This window comes from Bos grunniens, chromosome 19 (assembly GCF_055505025.1).
Source record: "Bos grunniens cultivar Pamir isolate PY7600 chromosome 19, Bosgru_T2T1.0, whole genome shotgun sequence".
NCBI classification, from domain to species: domain Eukaryota; kingdom Metazoa; phylum Chordata; class Mammalia; order Artiodactyla; family Bovidae; genus Bos; species Bos grunniens.
In genome coordinates, this window is record NC_141183.1 from 54,910,448 (window position 1) to 54,929,045 (window position 18,598).

The 18,598-nt window shown below is 48.4% G+C and overlaps 1 long non-coding RNA gene across 1 annotated transcript; it reads right to left on the bottom strand.

The window, feature by feature from the left end:
* Window positions 1-2,073: 2,073 nt before the first annotated feature.
* LOC147352740 (uncharacterized) lies at window positions 2,074-4,087 on the bottom strand. Its single transcript, XR_015148341.1, has 2 exons — window positions 3,968-4,087; window positions 2,074-2,213 (listed from the first exon to the last, which is right to left on the bottom strand). It is a non-coding gene; the product is annotated as an uncharacterized LOC147352740 (long non-coding RNA).
* Between the last annotated feature and the right edge of the window lie 14,511 nt (window positions 4,088-18,598).

Here is an 18,598-nt window from a genome sequence, read left to right on the forward strand (position 1 = left end):
CTGTGCTCTGGAGCCCAGAGTCCGCTGCTACTGAAGCCTGCTTGCCCTAGAACCCGTGCTCAAAAACAAGAGCAGTCACCACAACAAGAGCCCTGGAACAGCGACTGTAGAGTAGACCCCACTTGCCCCAACTGGAGAAAAGCCCACACGGCGATGGAGATCCAGCACAGCTAAAAACACATACATACATTAAAACATTTTTTTAAAGAATGATCTTTTATGAGCACACACAATATGCCAACCATTGCCTGGAGCACCTTAAAAAATTATTTGTGTTGTTGGAAGCTCATTCCCTCCCTAATCTACAGGCAAAGCAATAGGGGCCCAGAGAGGGTAGCTCTCTTGCCCAAGGTCCTGAAGCTGAATTAGGGAATGCCAAGATTGGAGGCCTGTTCTGTCTGACTACAAGGCGGGAGGACTGTAATTTGCTGGAGGGACCCGGGATTAGGTGTTTTCTGGGGGGTTTCCTGTATGGGTGCCTAATTTCCTGCCTTCAAGAAGGCCTGGGCCCTTGGAGCCCTCCTGAAAGCCTGCATGGACTGAGGACTCAGCTTTGGTATTATCTTCCTGTCTTTTTTTTAGAGTGAGGACAGAGAGGCCTGAACATATGTAGTTACATTAGGAGAAAACAGCGCTCCAGGAGGAGGGTGCCTTGCTGGAGGGGCAGGTCTCAGAACTGGGTAGAAGGTCTGAGTCAGAGAAAAACATCCAGAAGGCAGGGATCTCTGTGCCTCAGATGCCCCTCGAGGGAAAATGAATGGACCTTCCCCAACCCCAACCCAGGCTTCCTGTCCATCCTCCGCCTCCCTCTCTGCTGGTACCCAGGGAGGCCTTGTGATGAGCTTGACTCGAGTTCCTGGAGTGGGAAGAGGCCAACCCTTCAACCCTCCCACCCCCTGCCCTGGTCCTCAGCAGAGGGTAAGGTGGCATCGGGTTGAGCTGCGTCCACAGACCACGCTTCTGACCTGTCCATTTGCAGAGTGGAGTGTAAATCTCTTCCTTTCCTCTGCTCTCTGACTCCACAGACATGAGGTGGTTAACTCCCACCTCTTCCTCTCGTTCCCCTGGAACCTGTCTATGATCTGCTTGGCTGACAAGGAACCTTTCAAAGGCCCCAGGACTTTAAGGTGGTGTACATGTTCCCTGTTATTAAAATCCAACATGGTGTAAGAAAAAGATACATATGTGAGCATAAAGACAAGAGACATGAGTTATCCACCCCTCCAAAGATAACATCTCTGACATTTGGGGCTGCCCAGATGGTAATGGTGATTTTTTTTAAATACAGCTGTGATGAAACTATACTTAAGTTTGTATCCTATTCATTCCCTTCACATTTCTCCAAGTTACTTATAAACTCTTTGTGAACATCATTTTAATTACTATACAATATTCTATCATATGACTGCATCATAATTTATTTAACTGTGATATGATGGACTATCTAACTGGTTCTAGCCTTTGCTACTGTAAGTCATCTCACAATGGACATATTTGTGCATAAAGAGTTTTGACATTTTAATTTACAGCCTTAGGATGGATTCCCAGAAGTGAAATTATGAGGCCAAGAGTACAAGCATGTTTAAGGCTCTTGATAAATTTTGCCAAATTGCTTTCCAAAAATGTTATATTAATTTGTACTTTATTAGGAGTCTCTGAGGGTTAAACATGGTGCACCCTTTCCAGCAATCAATGTACTCTTTTTTAACTGCTGAAATCTATTCTCCTCCTAAAACAAAATGTTACAGATCAGACCAACTTTGTCTTGGACCATATCCGCAGTCCGCCTTTACCCTCATCTGCATGTCGATGCTGAGTTCTAGCTGTCGGCTTTGAGTTTTCCAGGCCCATTTCTGTATCTTTACAAATGTTGGATTCAATGTATATTTGATTACATACACCTGATGGTATCTTTACAAATATGTTTCTTTTCCTCCTTCTGGGAGAGATATTGGAAAGGTTTTTCCGGAAGGGGTCAGATAGTAAGAACTTTAGACTTACAGGCTGCGTGTGTCTGTCGCAGCTACTCAGCTCTTCTGTCAGAAGCAGCCACAGATGATATGAAAGATGAGGTGCAATGTTGGCTGTGTGCCAATAAAGCTTTATTTATCAAAACAGCTGTCAGGGGACCTCCATGGTGGTCCACTTCACCTTCCAGGGCAGGGTACAGGTTTGATTCCTGGTTGGAAGCTCAGATCCCACGTGCCTCATGGCTGAAAAATCAGAACAAACATAAACAGCAGAAGCAGTATTGGAGAAAATTCAATAAAGATTTTTAAAATGGTCCACATTAAAAAAAAATGTTAAAAATTAAAAAAAAAAAAAAACAAAGCCACAGCTTTCAGACTAGATTTGGCTCACAGGCTCTAGTTTGCTGAGCCCTGTTCTAGACTGTAAGTTCCCTGGAGCGAGGGTCAGGGGGATGCCCCAAGCCCCCAGAATGGGCTTGTGCACGACTGGAGGCTTGACTCAGACTGTGTGGGAGGCTTGAGGTGGGTAGAACAGGAGAAATCCTCCTGTCTGACTTCCTCGTGTTCCCTGCTCTGCTGGTGGGAAGAGGGAGAGGCAGGTAAAGGGACGTCCCAAGGTGCCTTGAGTTCCTTCCGCCCTGGGAGAGAGAAGCTGAAGAGGTGCCCTACTCTCTCTACCCTCTCCCTCTCAGCAGACCCCAAGCGCAGATCCTTCTCTGTGGTCGGACAGGCAAGGTTCATATCAGGCAAGGTAACAGCCAGAGTCAGTAAGATAGCTACAGGCCGAGGAATAATAATGACCAGCACTTCCCATGCACCAGAGCACTGTGGATTCCCAGGAAGAAGCAATAATAGCATTGCTAACATACTATGGTTACTCCCATAGTATGTATGTATATAATATTATGTATATTCGTATGTATATACTATATATGTATATAATGTGTATATATATGCATATGTACATATATGTATATAATAGTGTGTATATAATATAATATATTGGGTATGCATGTATATGAAACTCCCATAGTATTATGTACATGAGGACGCCAGAGACTGTAGCCCCCCAGGCTCCTCTGTCCATGGGATATTCCAGGCAAGAATACCAGAGAGGGTTGCTGTTTGCTTCTCCAGGGGATCTTCCCACCCAGGGATTGAACCTGTGTCTCCTGCGTCTCCTGCATTGGCAGATGGGTTCTGTACCTCTGAACCACCTGGGAAGCCCCATTCATGAGGACAGGGAAAGACAGAGAGGTGAGGTGACTTGCTGAGGCTGCTGCAGCTGGAGCAAAGCATCTGAGCCTGTGGCATCTGATTCCAGCCTCTCCTCTGTTGACCGCAGCTCTGGTCACTGCTGTGGGAGACCCTCTCCTCTCTCTGCATTCCGCTCTTCCTTAGTGTCAGGGTCCTGGACAACGTGTCCAGCTGACGAATGAGTTTCTAGTCTCCCTCACAGCTTCGTGTCGTCAATGACATGTAAGTGGAGCCTCTTTGGCTATTTCTCTTTCCTGCTGCCCGGAATGCCAACAGGATGCCTGGAGCTGCAGCAGCAGCACTGAAGCTGCCTTGGGAAGCCAGGTGCTGAGGGTGGTGGAACAGAAGCCTAGAAGGAGCCTGGAATCTACCAGATCAGCTCTGGCCTGCCTCGTTTTTTAATTTTTTTTATGACATGAGAGAAATATAAATCTCTGTCTTGTTTAGGCCACATTGATCAGGTCTTACAGGAAGATAAATGCAGTTCCTAGGTGTTAAAGCCTCAGAGAAGAAACCAGAGCTGCTCTTGTAACACGCAAGAGGTTTGCTAAGCAGAGTGTCTGCCAGGACCCAAGCTCGTGTCTTGTACCCTGTCTCCCAGTCCCAGCGCCATCAAATGCAGGGGCCCCAGGGTCTGAAACACGTGCCAGGGGTTGCACACAAGTGGAACCCAGAGGGAGGGGGAGGGGAATGGACTAAAGGGAGAAGAGCCTCAAGGGGCATGAAAGGGTTTTCCTTACCAGCTTTGAGAGGGGTGTCCCCACAAAGCCAAGAGCTCAGGCTGGAGGCCTTGCGTCCTTTGAGGAGCTGGACACCAAATTATCTGTGGATCCTAACACGTTAGATGGTACCCCAGGAATCTGAAACAAAAGGCCATTGTTTGTATGTTCTGGATTCACGTGGTCAATCAACCATCAATAAGACCGCTTGACAGTGACCCACACCCTCTGTCCCTCCCACCGTCCAGCATGCAAAGGAGAGGGTACGGTTTGGTGGAAGTTAAGTCTGAGCTGATTCGGCCTGAGGCCCACCTGAGGCCCATGCTTGCACTTTCCCATCATACAAGCAACACTCGAAGTCCATCTGTCACCAAACCTGCGGGGTTTTAGGGTGGTTCGGTATGGCCTGCCCCACAGAGGTGTGGTATGGAACCTTTAAAAGAACAGATCTTTATCTGCCATTGTCTCCATGCTCTGGTCTCCCTGGGGGGCACTGGCCTCATCATAGCAGAGATTCTTCAGTTCAAAAACCTCAGGATTCCAGACAGCAGAGCTGCTCTCTCAAATCGTGGTTTTAGGATCCCATCAGGAGAGATCTGCTTGTATCCCATTAATGTGAAAAATGGTGGCTTGGTGTCATCTGTGGGGTGTCTGGGGCTCAGAAACTCAGTGGTCAAGGCCATCAGGGGTCAGGGGAGGGGGCTGAGGGCATCTGTGAACCCACTCCAGGGAGGACAAAGCCCCAGCGGGAGGCTGGTCTGAACCAGACCACAGAGGAGGGGCTGGTCCTCACCAACGCCTCTGTGAGAGGCCTGAGCTGGACCGTTGACCTTGAGACCACGTCCCTGCAGAGGTCACTGTGTCCTTGTCCTCTAACGGGTTCCCCAGACATCTCTATCAAGACCGTCTGCAGATTTCCCTCCAGTTGGCACGTCAGCTACAAAGATAATGTAGGTATTTTCAGTCAGCCTGGAGCAGGAAAGATAAGGGAGGGAAGTCGGGCAAAACTTGATTGAGCGACCAAGATAAATGTCCTGTACCGCAGGAAATCGAAGTGCAAAAATAAGGATGGGGAGCAACTGAAATATTTAAAAAGATGGAGAAGGCAGGCAGTGAGGGAGCGGCCGGGCCCCTTCATTGCCCGAGCTCCTGAATATTGCAAGAGATACAGGGTGGAGGGAGGCCCAGAATAGACACCAGCCATTAAGGGAGATGGAATGACAGGGCTCGGCTCGCAAATGGGGTTGTAATTAAGAACTGAGTGGAAAGAAGAGGGGTTTAGAGTTTGAGCCTTCGCCCCTGGTCTCGCTTAGGTTGCCTCTCAGAGAGAATGCTCCCCTGTGCTGTGCTTTTTGACTCCTGGAGACTTTTCTCTTGCCTGTCCTCCCAGGATTGATGGAGGCGGCGAGAGCTGCAGCAGGCTTGGGTGGTGGTCGACTTGGGTGTATTGGTGAGAAGCGAGGCTTGGCTGCTCTGACCAGTAGACCCAGTGGTAACTGAGTGCTCGTGTAAGATAGGAGTTTCCTGGGATGCCGCAGTTGGAGGTGAGCCTCCCACACAGTCAGAGGGACCCGGGTTCCTGCCATCAGGCCTTGGTGCCGGCTACAGGCTTGAGGCTGGCTGCCCTGGTTCCAGCCCCAGGGAGCGGGAAGGAGAGTGTAGTAAAGGCACACCAGCACCCCCGGCTCAGGCTTGGGAGCACGCCCCTGAAGAGTGGCTGGATGCTGGTGGACAGCAGTGAGTGCAGCCCCATCCGACTGGGGCCTGGACACCTCCCTTCTGCCGGGGAAGCCGCAGGGGGCGAGCTGAGCCTGTGCCTCTCTCAGGACAGGCAGGGTCTGGCGGCAGACCAGTGGTTCTTGGCTTAGGGGTGGTGGCACTTTCCCCATCTCCTTGAGGGTGATCTCCCCACCCTTGTCCACGTACCAGCTGGGGCTTCAGGAGGCTGGAATGCCTGTTTCTGCTTATGAATGGGAAGCCTCATCTTTGCAGAAACTCTCCCTCTCTTCTCCTCCCAGGCAGAGGGGAAAATCTAGGATGGAAGGAGGTCAAGTTGAACCAGCCACATCTAACAGAGAGGACTGTCTCCTGAATTGGACTTTCAGGCTGAGAAGTGGGGCAGAGGTCCACGGCGCACACCCCCACCCTGCTCCCACAATCAAGCACGTGGAGATGTCTGTTTCATGGGCGGGAGTGGGGCTGAGTGGGTTCCATCCACCAGGCCCCGGTGGCTCGGAGCCAGCCTGCTCTTCCCAAGGACCACGGCTGCATGAACAGTCTTGGGGTATATGTGTGCTGAGAGCCACGGGCCACCTCTGCAGACCCGGTGGCCTTGATCAGTGCTCACAGTACTTTTTCTTCCATCTGCCACCTCGTCGATCAATACACAGACTTCATCGGGGACCGGCCACTGGGCAAGCCAGATCTGACGGTTTCCGTGGTTTCCCCTAAACATAACCTAATTCCCTCCTCTATTTTTAAGGATAAAATCGATGCATAAAACACTTGAATGACATAGAGGGCATGGACTAGCTCATCTTTTTTTTTTTCTTTCCCTCCTTATCATCAGCCTGGCATTTCTTTAAACAATGAAACTGTTTTCTTTCTTTGGACATGAAACGTGGCCTTGGAGACTGACTCACAGTCAGAAGACCCTGGTGTTTTGGGATCCACGAAGAAGTCTTTCTGGGAGTTCTCTCCTCGAGAGCTCTCTCCCAAGGAAGCTGGGAGCAGGCTGAGTGTGCATTTCTAAGGAAATTGCCAGAAAGCCTGTGTTTATGCTGGAAGAATATTTTAATATTCTAAAATACTGGTTATTCTGATCACACACATCTGGATCCTGTGGTTCAGGGTGGCTAGCATACACCCTTGCCAGTTGCCTTGTTTTTGCTGAATTCTGTTGTCTTATCAAGACACAAGACCTTGGGGAAACTTAATTCCGCAGTCCCAAGAGCACACCTCCTCTCCTTCCTCTCCTGGTTCATCCAGGTTCCTCTTGGACACATTCTCATCAATCTTAACACTTTGAAATTTAGAGGGCACAGCTCTTTTCTTTTTAAAGCATAGAGTTTATTTTTCACTCGCTATATAAGTCTGGCTAGTTCAATATAAAAAAAGGAAAAAAAAATATAATCACCAGGTGATGGAACGAGCTGGGCATGGTGGGGTGCAAGCAGGGTGCAACTTGCTTCTCCCCCCACTGCCCCTGAACTGACTCTGTGAATTCCCTTCCCCTTTCTCTTGCTTTTTGGCTACTCCCACTCCAGTACTCTCGCCTGGAGGATCCCATGGGTGGAGGAGCCTGGTAGGCTGCAGTCCATGGGGTCGCTAAGAGTCAGACACGACTGAGCGACTTCACTTTCACTTTTCACTTTCATGCATTGGAGAAGGAAATGGCAACCCACTCCAGTGTTCTTGCCTGGAGAATCCCAGGGACGGGCGAGCCTGGTGGGCTGCCATCTATGGGGTCGCACAGAGTCAAATACGACTGAAGCGACTTAGCAGCAGGCATGAGCAAAGAGTCTCACTTCTTCACGTAGTCAAATGTCAAGTCCAGGCTCATAGCAAACTCTTGTCCATTTGGTGACTTCTCCCCTCCCTAAGCTCGGGTGGAGGGTGCAGAGTGGGACCAGCCCCTTGTCTGTTCTCTCTGGTCTTCTGCTCCCTGGCTCGGTGGGCCGCCTCTGCCTCCCTAGTGTGGAAGAAGGGTGGGGGAGGGGATCAAGGGACTGGCTAGGTCGTGGTTGACAGGGAGAGCTGTACTCCGTGTTCTCTGGATGTTTCTCTTTGGGGTTCTTTGCCAACACCAGCTCCCCGGAGACTAGATTCCCAGAGCAAATGTCAAGTCACGTCTAAGAAAGCACCCCAGATAGTCTGTGTGCAGGAGTGATCATCCAAAAAAGGGGGACTTGGATAGCAAGACAAGGTGATTGGCAAGCAGAGAAGCTGGGAACAGGCAAAAGCGAGGGGGTCTAGTTCAACATGAGAGTGTTTCTGGAGGTAGTTGCTCTGTGTGGGCAGAGCAACTTGTTTTCAAGGGGCCAGGCTGGAATAGACGGTACATGGCTTTCCTCATGGACCCTGGATTCTAGTGATAAATCTTGTTGATTAAGGTCAATTATCTTCATTGATGTCAAGGATATCATTATCATCAACAACAGTATCCTAGGGACTTCCCTCGTGGTCCAGTGGTTAAGACTTCGTCTTCCAGTGCAGGAGATGCAGATTCAATCCCTCTTTGGCAACTAAGATCCCTCCTGGCCAAAAAGGGTAAAACAGAAGTAATACTGTAACAAATTCAATCAAGACTTTAAAAATGGTACACGTCAAAAAAAAAAAAATTAAACAAAACAAAACAAAACAAAAAAAACCCCAACAGCTTCTCAAATGTGAGAGCAATGAATTTCTTTGTGAAATTAGGCCCTTTCTTATCCTCTTCCTCTTGCCTCCTAAGGAAAGGAAATTCTGGACTCCAGCTACTCTGCAGTATTTTCTCCTTAGAGGACAGAAAGTCAGGAGGACACTTTCGTATTGTTCTCCCAACCTGGGTGCTCTCCCCCGTCTCCTTCTTTCTGTAAACAAGGGAGGAGATCCACACGTGAACTCAACATGGCCCGTTTATAAGACTAACTCACATTCTGCTCTTTGTTAAAAAGGCAGAAGTGCCTCCTACTTGCATTGTTCTTCTCAAAAATGTCGGCTCATTCAATCACTTCTATCAGGACACCCAAAGCTTTGAACCTTAGGTAGCAACACACCTCTAACTTTCCGGAGATATTTAGTACTCTCAATTCAGATTTTTTTTTTCCTTCTTCTTCTTTGCAGCCAGATCATCCAGGGGACAGGATGGGGGTAGGTTAGGAAAGAGAGAGATCAATCTAAAAGTTGAGGCTGATGGCTAATGGCCTTTAGATTGCAAAGATTGGGTAAACAGATTTAGCACACTGATTCAACATATTAATTGTTTGTTAACCTTTGCCTAACCTTTAGGAAGCCTCTGAATGTGTGGATTTAAAACCCAGAGTACACTGGAACTATTCCCATGGCGCAGCCCACTTTTGCAAGGCGTTAAAACTCATTAATTTTTCCTGAAGCAGGAAAGGCGGCGGTGGGGGTGGGTTGGGGGAACAAAGCCTACCAAATAGGGAACTAATCAAGCAAATTAATGTATGCAGAAGGCTGTCTCCCAGGCAAGCAGAAATATCCATTTGTTACCTATATAAACTATAATTACATAAAATGCAAGCGATCGCGAGATGGAGTGTGATTTAAGGGTTGAGAGAGCAAACGTAATAACAATAGTGTAAATACTGATAGCCCTCATCACTCTAATAATGGTGGCCCTGGGCTAGTGCCCTCATCTAGGGATGTCTGAGCATGTGAGCTGCATTAATTAGCCCCCTTACCGAGCGGCTGTGAGGGGTGCTCAGAGTCATCCCCCTCCCCGCCGCTGCCCCCTTTAGGTGGAGAGGACAGATCGAGGGGGGAGGCTGTGGAGTCCCACTGCCCCCCTCACTTCCCTGCTCCCGGTGCCAGGCAAGTTCCAAGCTGGAAAGCACCTGCCGGCCTGGTGGCAGTCCCTGGCCTTGATTCTATGAGTCTTGGATGAGAAGAATGGGTTAGTAGTCTTCTAGTAACTGTATCAGTCAGCCATTCAACAAACATTCTGCAAGAAGGAGAAACCCTAAGGGGCCGTAAATGCATCCCAAGGTCTGCAGCCTTCAGATTCTCTCTGAAGACCGCTGCCTGTCCTGTCCTTGAAGACCTGGCTGCTGCTGCTGCTAAGTCGCTTCAGTCGTGTCCGACTCTGTATGACCCCATAGATGGCAGCCCACCAGGCTCCTCCGTCCCTGGGATTCTCCAAGCAAGAATACCGGAATGGGTTGCCATTTCCTTCTCCAATGCATGCATGCATACTAAGTCGCTTCAGTCGTGTCTGACTCTATGTGACCTCATGGACAGCAGCCCACCAGGCTCTCCGTCCACAGGATTCGCTAGGTAAAGAATACGGGAGTGGGTTGCCATTTCCTCCTCTTGAAGCCCTGGAGGAACACACTATTGATTCTTTGGGCCCCTGGGCACCTCAGCTGTGACATCTGAGACTGTCTCCTTCTGTTCTAGGCAAGTCCCTCCAGTTAGTTGCTCAGTCGTGTCTGACTCTTTGCACACGCCACGGACTGTAGCCCACCAGGCTCCTCTGTCCACGGAATTCTTTAGGCAAGAATATTGGAGTGGGGAGCCATTCCCTTCTCCAGGGGATCTCCCTGACCCAGGGATCAAAGCTGGGTCTCCTGCATGACAGGCAGATTCTTCACCGCTGAGCCATCAGGCAAGTCCTTCCAGCTGCAGTCTGATGTGTCTGAACCCATCCTCCCCAGCTGATGTGAGTCCTCCTCCAAGGAAGGGGGTTGTATGAACACTTGAGACTATTGTTTCCTCAAAGTTAACTGTGATGTAACTAGTAATCACTGAATTATCTTTACTGAAGATGGACCTCTGGAATCTGCCTGGTGGGATCTGGCCTCCCAGTCCGTGTAAGATACCCTAGAATCATCTCCAGTCAGACGTCCATCCTGATGACAATCCCACTGTCCTGAATGAGCCGGACAAAGGCTTGGGCTGCTGCCCTGGGCGGGTGGCATGAGGAGGCCCCAGCTCCCACCCCCCACCCCCAAGCCCAGCCCTCGAGACTGGCCCCTTCCTTCTGCACCTCCGCCCACCACCTTCTTTAATAGCTGCTCTCTGGTGGTGTGACTTTGAGCATATTTCTCATCTTCTTTCTGCCCTGCTTTTATGTCCTACAAAGCAATGTGTCTGGACCAGATGACTTCCCGGGCTGCTTCCCAGACACAGATTCATGGGGAAGATACATTCGTCCAGGCCCCTCAGGCTCTGCTGTAGTGGCCTCACTGCCTGTGGCCTGCCTGCTTCCTGTTCCTGCAAGTGAGGCCCCTGCCCTGCTCTGGATAGGGTGTTAGGAAGAGCAGGGCTTCTGTAATCTCACAGGATCCCCAAAACAAGTCTGGGTCCCTCTGAGAGCGACCTTGAGCAACAGAAGAGATGGGGAGATATCAGCTTCTGAAAGCCCTGCCTTAAAAACCTGCCTTCTTGGTTAGAAGCCAAATCAAACAGCAACAACCAAGACCGAAAAACTAAAAAGAAAGCAAGAAGAATCCCACCTTATACACTCCGCAGAGATGTCCTCTAACTAGTCATGGAAGGTGTGCTGGGCGGGAGAGGGGAAGCCAGGTGTCAGCTGTGGGACTGTGGGCACATCAGTAGGCTTCTCATCTTCCTGTTTCTCGGCCAGTTGACCGCCTGCAGCTTCAAGGTCAAGTGGATGATGCTGGCAATTCCAGATGGCCTGCATGCAGCAGCCATTGGGGGAAGGACTTCCTATGTGCCAGGTACTTTGTGGAGGGCTTGACACACACCATTTACTGCAATGCAATGACTTCCCTTTGAGGTTGGCAATAGAGTTGGCACCACTAGCCTCCCCCTTATAACTGGGGGCTCCGAGAGTAACTTTCCTTGAGTCAGATGCTAGGAAGCGGCAGGGCAGAGATTTGCACTAGGCTTCCTGAGGTGGCCTCTCTTCAATGCTGCTTCCCTTTACATTGCTGTCTCAAGCTTGCAGTGTTTGCTTGGGCTCAGAATGAACAAATGAAGGCTCACGCTCTAGCTGGTGATCTAGACGCAGGAAAAGCCGCAAACCCAGGAGTGTCCTTCCCTGGCAAAGCTCAAGGACTTGCAGGGCTGAGTCCTCTGACTCAAGGAGGAGCCCCTGGTTGGCATTTGGAAGTTGTTCTTGCCCAGCGAGCTGGCCAGGCCTTGTTTAGGGCTGACACAGCCTCAAGCCCCCGGGGTTGCTTTTCTCTGCCTTTCCAGCTCTCTCTGTCCCCTGGTGTGGCTGCAGCCCGTGGTGACTCATTCGCATCAGCTTCTAAAGCTGTGGCCACACCCAGCCCTGGGCCGGCCTTCTGCGGCTGGCTGCCCTTATGCCAGTGCCTTTTCACCCACCAAGTCACTTGGATTTCTTTTCGGAGCTTACTGGTCCACACCCTCACCACCGCCTCAACACGCACGCACGCTGGGAGTGCAGCCAGACCCTTGCGTGGAGCTGAATGGGCCTGGGTCTCTGCGGTCCCGTGTGGCAGCCACCACCATTAGTTACCCAGAGCTTGAACTGTGCCTAGTCCTAGCTGAGATGTGCTGTAAGAAGGAAGTACACAGCAGACATTTGAAGACATAGTATGAAAAAGAAGAATATAAAATATCCCAATCTTTTTTAAACTAAAAAATTGTCCTCCTCCAGTTATAATTGACATTAGCATTGTAGGGACTTGCCTGGTAGTCTTGTGGTTAAGACTGTGCCTTCCAGAGCAGGCAGGGGCGTGTGGACTCAATCCCTGTTCAGGGAACTAAGATCCCATATGTCTCACAGCCAGAAAACCAAAACATAAAACAAATGCTGTATTTTAACAAATTCAATAAAGACTTTAAAAATAGCCCACATCAAAAACCTTTAAGAAAAATATTTATAAAAGTAAAAAAAAACACATTGTATTAGTCTCAGCATAATGATTTGATAGACACATATATTGGGAAATGATCACTGCAATAATTCTAGCTAACATCCCTCACCACACATAGTGACACATTTTTTTTTCATGTGATGAGAACTTTTAAGATCTACTCTGTCAGGCACTTTCAAATATGCAATACAGTATTGTTAACAGTAGTCACTGTCTATAGATTATACAATGAGATAGTGCTGTGCTAGTCATGTCTGATCTTTGCGACCCTACAAAGGGTCTGTAGCCCACTAGGCTCCTCTGTCCATGGGATTCTCCAGGCAAGAATACTGGAGTGGGTTGCCATGCCCTCCTCCAGGGGATCTTCCCAACCCAGAGATCGAACCCGAATCTATTATGTCTCCTGCGTTGGCAGGCAGATTCTTTACCACTAGCGCCACCTGGGAAGTCCTAATGAAATACTGCTGCTGCTGCTAAGTCGATTCAGTCGTGTCCGCCTCTGTGTGACCCCATAGACGGCGGCCCACGAGGCTCCCCCGTCCCTGGGATTCTCCAGGCAAGAACACTGGAGTGGGTTGCCATTTCCTTCTCCAATGCAGGAAAGTGAAAAGTGAAACTGAAGTCGCTGAGTCTTGTCTGACTCTTAGTGACCCCATGGACTGTGGCCTACCAGGCTCCTCCGTCCATGGGATTTTCCAGGCAAGAGTACTGGAGTGGGATGCCATTGCCTTCTCCGATGAAATAGTGCATGTTGAGCTAAATAAGATATATTAGTAAAATTAATTTCACCTGCCTCTTCTGTTTTTAATATGGCTACCATCAATGAAAATTAGAGATACCGAGAGATACCAAGGGAATATTTCATGCAAAGATGGGCTCAATAAAGGACAGAAATGGTATGGACCTAACAGAAGCAGAAGCTATTAAGAAGAGGTGGCAAGAATACACAGAAGAACTGTACAAAAAAGAGCTTCACGACCCAGATAATCACGATGGTGTGATCACTCACCTAGAGCCAGACATCCTGGAATCTGAAGTCAAGTAGGCCTTAGAAAGCATCACTATGAACAAAGCTAGTGGAGGTGATGGAATTCCAGTTGAGCTATTCCAAATCCTGAAAGATGATGCTGTGAAAGTGCTGCACTCAATATGCCAGCAAATTTGGAAAACTCAGCAGTGGCCACGGGACTGGAAAAGGTCAGTTTTCATTCCAATCCCAAAGAAAGGCAATGCCAAAGAATGCTCAAACTACCGCACAAGTGCACTCATCTCACACGCTAGTAAAGTAATGCTCAAAATTCTCCAAGCCAGGCTTCAGCAATATGTGAACCGTGAACTTCCTGATGTTCAAGCTGGTTTTAGAAAAGGCAGAGGAACCAGAGATCAAATTGCCAACATCCACTGGATCATGGAAAAAGCAAGAGTTCCAGAAAAACATATGTTTCTGCTTTATTGACTATGCCAAAGCCTTTGACTGTGTGGATCACAATAAACTGTGGAAAATTATGAAGGAGATGGGAAGGAATACCAGACCACCTGACCTGCCTCTTGAGAAATCTGTATGCAGGTCAGGAAGCAACAGTTAGAACTGGACATGGAACAACAGACTGGTTCCAAATAGGAAAAGGAGTACGTCAAGGCTGTATATTGTCACCCTGCTTATTTAACTTCTATGCAGAGTACATCATGAGAAACGCTGGACTGGAGGAAGCACAAGCTGGAATCAAGATTGCCGGGAGAAATATCAATAACCTCAGATATGCAGATGACACCACCCTTATGGCAGAAAGTGAAGAGGAACACAAAAGCCTCTTGATGAAAGTGAAAGAGGAGAGTGAAAAAGTTGGCTTCAAGCTCAACATTCAGAAAACGAAGATCATGGCATCCGTTCCCATCACTTCATGAGAAATAGATGGGGAAACAGTGTCAGACTTTATTTTTGGGGGTTCCAAAATCACTGCAGATGGTGATTGCAGTCATGAAATTAAAAGACGCTTACTCCTTGGAAGGAAAGTTATGTCCAACCTAGATAACATATTCAAAAGCAGAGATATGACTTTGCCAACAAAGGTCCGTCTAGTCAAGGCTATGGTTTTTCCAGTGGTCATGTGTAGATGTGAGAGTTGGACTATGAAGAAAGCTGAGAGCCAAAGAATTGATGCTTTTGAACTGTGGTATTGGAGAAGACTCTTTGAGAGTCCCTTGGACTGCAAGGAGATCCAACCAGTCCATCCTAAAGGAGATCAGTCCTGGGTATTCATTAGAAGGAATGATGCTAAAGCTGAACCTCCAGTACTTTGGCCACCTCATACGAAGAGTTGACTCATTGGAAAAGACCTTGATGCTGGGAGGGATTTGGGGCAGGAGGAGAAGGGGACGACAGAGGATGAGATGGTTGGATGGCATTACCAACTCGATGGACGTGAGTCTGAGTGAACTCTGGGAGTTGGTGATGGACAGGGAGGCCTGGCGTGCTGTGATTCATGGGGTCGCAAAGAGTCGGACACGACTGAGTGACTGAAGTGAACTGAACCATCGATGAAAATAATAAATTAATAATCAGTGATAGGACTAGAAAAGACTTTTATCTGAGCCAAACTGAGAACCACAGCCCTGAAGGCAACTTCCCAGATTAGTCTGAGAAACTGTTCCAGAGAAGCATGGTTTTCAGCACATTTTCTATCTCGTCAGAACAAAGAACATTAAACAAGTCAAGGGAACATTTATTTCTTCAAGGTTTCAAAAGAGCAGACCAGCACGTATGCAGTGAGTCAGTATGGCCTTGGCACCTGAGAAGAAAGTCTTACCATCAGAGGGGGCCGAACATGGGCGTCCCAGGAAGAGGGGCATTAACCTGTATTTTTAACATGGTCATTCATTACTTCTGGTCAGTGTGCCCTTTTCTTTAGGAATTAAAGCAGATGTACAAAGTATGTTTGATAGGCCACAAGCACGCTCTTTCAGTTACCATAAAATTCATGTTAACCCACATATAAGCCAGAATGACTTCCCTGTGTCTCAGTATGGGAAAGTTTCTTTTATCACCACTGAATGATGCTTAAATCACATGTACGCCTTTCACTGCACTTCTCTTGGGCAGTGCTGATCTAGAGACTCAGAGTCACGAGTTCTCTAGAAGAACCGCTGCCTTTTCTGGATAAACGCCTCTGAATACAGCAGCAATCCCAGCAGATGCTCTGCCCCTTCTTCCCCAGCCGCTCTGAGGGGCCTGCTGTGCAGAGAACCTGCTCTCTTCAGAGCGAATCTTAGCTCTTTCTATTTCCCGCTCAGTCCTTCAACATACTTTTAATAAGCACGAACTAAGAGCATCGACTCCTTCTGTCTGCTCAGCTGATGGCTCTGGTGGTGGCTTTTCCAAGATAATACTCTCTTGGGTACAGGAAGCCCCTGGAGGGCTGTGGACCTATGTTGCCATAAGAGGCCTTGGAAAGGGAGCACCCTGGCCGTCACCTGCTTCATCACTGCCAAAGGCCAAGGGGACCCCTCACTAACACTGGCCTGGGGCCCAGCCTTTCATTCCTGCTCCGCCCCTTGAGTTTGGAAGAAGTTGGGAAAGGGAGCGCTGTAGAGAATCACCCAGACCTGTTCGGCCAGGAGACAAAGAGGAAGTCAGTGAAGTCTTTTTGCTCAGCTTGACAACATCCCCAGCTCCCGGAGACTTTTGAGACTTTGCTTGAGAAGCAGTTGGGGCTCCTCTGTCGCTCTCTCCCGTCAGCACTCCTGAGAAACCCCTGGCCAAGGGCACTAACTGCTGCTCTCTGTTGAGAACTGAGCATGCGTCAAGAGCAGAGCTCTCTGTGTATATCTCACTTAATGTGTCAACAGCCCTGAGGGATGGGTGCTGTTACTAGCCCCAGTCCCCAGGGGAGAAGTGGGGCACTTTGCCTGAAGTTAAAAAACTGAGAGAGAGGCCTTGCGGGACTCTAAATATGCTTTAAAAACATTGATGCTTGTCAAATCTATATTTTAATTTTTGAACTATGTAAGTAATGTAGATATTTTCATTATAAAAATTAAAAAATAGAATGCTGAATATCTCCTTTGCAATCCTTCCCCCACCATTCTTTTTGCTTAAAACCTCCCAAGGTAACTGCTGCCTGGTTCACACACATAGTGTTTGCTCTGCTGCTGCTGCTAAGTTGCTTCAGTCGTGTCCGACTCTGTGCGACCCCATAGATGGCAGCCCACCAGGCTCCCCCGACCCTGGGATTCTCCAGGTAAGAACACTGGAGTGGGTTGCCATTTCTTTCTCCATGAGTATTTGCTCATACACCCATATTTCGGCATTTAGAGTGTTGTTTTGTTTTTTAAGATTGAGAAAGTACAAAAATGTTTATTAGTTGATTGTGAAGTGAAGTGAAATCACTCAGTCATGTCCGACTCTTTATGACCCTGTGGGCTGTAGCCTACCAGGCTACTCTGTCCACGGGATTCTCCAGGCAAAAGTACTGGAGTGGGTTGCCATTTCCTTCTCCAGGGGATCTTCCCGACCCAGGGATCGAACTGAAGTCTCCCGCCTTGCAGGCAGACGCTTTACCCTCTGAGCCACCAGAGAAGCCAATGATTAGTTGATTGAGATGGGTTAATTTACTTGAGCGTTGAATTTACCAACTTTCCAAGGGGGAAATAAAACTTAGGGTTTTGTTTTATTTTTTAAGCATATATGCTACCATGTTTATGTACTGTTCCTGACCAGCTTTTCTTTTTCTCTTAACAATGTCTTTTTTTTTTTTTTGGCCATGCTTTGTGGCTTGTAGGATCTTAGTTCCCCAACCAGGGATCAAACCTGTGCCCCTGGCAGTGGAAGCAAGGAGTCCTGAACACTGGACGCTTGGTAGTTCCCAAAAAACAATGTCATAAAGGTCTTTCCACATTGGTGGGTATAGAGTCCCTTCATTATTTTGAAATAACTGCCGTGTTCCACGGTGTGGATGTATCAATGATTCCTCTAATGAAGGATATGTAAGGCTTTATTTTGAACAGTGTTGCCATAAAAGCCCTGTGCCTACCACCTCGCATACATCTGTCGTGTTGCTGTAGGGGGATTCCAGACATCATTGCTGGGTGTGAGTGCTAGCATTTTGATCAATAGTGATACATTGTTTTTGAAGAAGCCTTTATTCCCCCTGCTTCCTCATGAGAATGTCCATTTCCTCATATCTTCATAAGAACTGTACACCTTCCAACATTAGCATTTTCATCCCTCTAATAGGTTCTTGATAATATTTATTATCCCTCCTGCCTCATTTTCCTGCCACAGACCCCTAAAAACTTCAGACCTTAAATTTCCTGTTTTCCAGTCGTGGTGACCATGCCATAGTCCTAGAGTGGGGTCTGGGTGACAAGTTTTCCCCCACGATGACATCTGGCAAGGTCGCCAGCAGCCACTGTTTAATATTTATTGGCAGCCCGCTGTGTGCTGGGCCCACACAGCAGCCCAGACCTTCGGGAAGAAAACATGCAGTGATTTGAAAGGCAGAGATTACTTAATAAAAAGCGACAGCCCCATCCGAGGCCACAGAGGTGCCACTGTTTCCCTGGGCGTCTATGTTCCCAGTGAAGCAGGTGGGGGTGTGTCCCCCTCTGAGAAGCCCCATTAATACGGCAGCTGGTCTCCTACAGGATGTCTCCAATGGGCTCGTCACTTCTCCGTCTATGAGCAATTAAACTGCACCAGGACGCCCTGTATCTTTATATCACCCCCTAATGACTTGGGGGGAGGGGGTGGATACAAAGAGCTCACATCGTGGTTAATCGGCAAAGTGATCACCTTTCTCCAGAGGCCAAAAGTCCAGTGTATTTCCCCTCCTCTCCCCTTGCCAAGGCCAGAAAACAACTGGCTTTGTCCCTGCCGCGCACCCCTGGAATTAAATGTCATTTGCAAAGGCCATAATTGCTTGAAGAGACAGTCGCTTCTTTTTGTCTTTCTCAGACTCTGATCCTTTTAACCCGGCCCACTCCCGCTCCCGCTTCCCCGCCCTGCAGACTTTTGTTTCCTGAGTCCCATCCCAGGGCCTGTCAGATTACATTTTTTATTGCATCTAGACAAAAAGCCATCTGGAGCTCCTGGTCTCCACTGTCAGTGGGCCTCGGTTCC